We start from the raw sequence: 1992 nt of genomic DNA, 5'->3' as shown, positions 1-1992 counted from the left end.
TCAAACCCAAATATTTATTCAAATTATCATAACACTTCTTTCTATGCTTGTACAATTTCTTCCTGTCATTTGTTTGTTGTTCGCGATGCTCTTGAAGTTATTTGACAATTAAATACACAACATAAAAGAAATTCATTAAGAAAAATGTTTTCATAGTTGATGACTATACAATTTTAAAAGTTAAAGTTATGAATGCTTACCTATTTCTGAGCCTTCACATTTGTCCCTTTTTGATTTAAGAGAAGCACATGCACTACAAATCCCCATCCTTATCTTCTTAGGAATACAGACATTGTTGAATTTTTTCTTCCATACCTTCACAAAATATTGATATGTAATAAACCGGCCATGTCCCTCAGCACCTTCTGCATATTCTTTGTATAAGTTGTAGATTTCTCGTCTTGAAAAATTATCTAGAATATGTATTGTATCTATATTTGGCATACACTCTCCATGCTTTGAAAAGAAATCTTTCATCCATGACATTACAGTATTTGATAATGGCCCAAACTGTCTTTTATGACGTACTTCTGAATAAAATGTGGGATCCTTTTCCAAATTTTCTTGAATTCTCGAGAGACAAAAATTCCCAATCAAATGAAACATTTTGAAAGCTTTTCTACACGTAAATAAATTCCTAATATGATAGTCATAACCTGACAATGTAGGTTGCATGCACCCAACTAAATATGAATTTTGCATGCTTTTATTCATTGAAAAATATCTCTTCCTGTTTTCTAATGCAAATGTGAAATCCATATGTTTCAAGCAATTTTTTTGGCAACATTCACTTGAAATGAGAGCACTGATAGAACTTCTTCTCGTCAGATATTCTGCTCTACCCCTTGTATAACTAGAACAACTTGCATTGATACGAAAAGGTTTGCTCCTACTCCTCGATACAATAATTCTTGGCAACATCTCCATCATTGGATCATCATTTGTATAAGGATTTTCATCGTCATTAAGAGGAATGTTATCCACACTATGATCAGCTCTGCTTTTCAAATATTGACTTGGAGGATATTCTTCATCTTCCCCTTCTTCAATGCTACTGTCATAGTCCTTAGAATTCAGACTGAATGGAAAATTTGACTCGATGTTTAATGGATATTCTTCCTCATGTGCATTGTTAGTGCTACTCTCATAGTCCATAGAATTAAGACTACATCGAAAATGTGACTGTTTACTTATTGAAGATGCTACATCCTGTCCTTTGTCACTGCTACCTTTATACTCATTAGAATTAGAACTAAGTGCATCATCCTGACCTTCATCACTGCTGCTCTCATAGTCCTTAGAATTAGGACTAAGAGGACACTATGACACTCCATTTTTTTGAAATTCATCATCACGCTCTTCATAACTGTTGCTCTCATAGTCCTTAGAATTAGGACTAAGTGGACACCGTGACACTCCAATATTTTGAAATTCATCATCCCGCTCTTCATCACTGCTACTCTCATAGTCCTTAGAATTAGGACTAACTGGACACCGTGACACTCCATACTTTTGAAATTCATCATCATGCTCTTCATCACTGCTGCTCTCATAGTCCTTAGAATTAGGACTAAGTGGACACTTTGAAACTCCATTCTTTTGAAATTCGTTATCATGCTCTTCATCACTACTGCTATCATAGTCCTTAGAATTAGGACTAAGTGGACACCGTGACACTCCACTCTTTTGAAATTTGCCATCATGCTCTTCAAAACTGCTGCTGTCATAGTCCTCAGAATTAGGACTAAGTGGACACCGTGACACTCCATTCTTTTGAACTTCACCATCATGCTCTTCAAAACTGCTACTCTCATAGTCCTCAGAATTAGGACTAAGTGGACATCGTGACACTCCATTCTTTTGAACTTCACCATCATGCTCTTCATCACCGCTGCTTTCATAGTCCTTAGAATTAGGACTAAGTGGAATCTGTGACTCTTTATTTATTTGAAATTCTCCATCCCCTCTTTCATCAATGTTGCTCTCACAGTC

The sequence above is a fragment of the Pinus tabuliformis genome, chromosome Q, assembly GCF_031772625.1.
Source record: "Pinus tabuliformis cultivar Carrire ecotype Pingquan chromosome Q, CPIR1, whole genome shotgun sequence".
Taxonomy (NCBI): Eukaryota; Viridiplantae; Streptophyta; class Pinopsida; order Pinales; family Pinaceae; genus Pinus; species Pinus tabuliformis.
Note: the sequence above shows the minus strand (reverse complement) of the source record.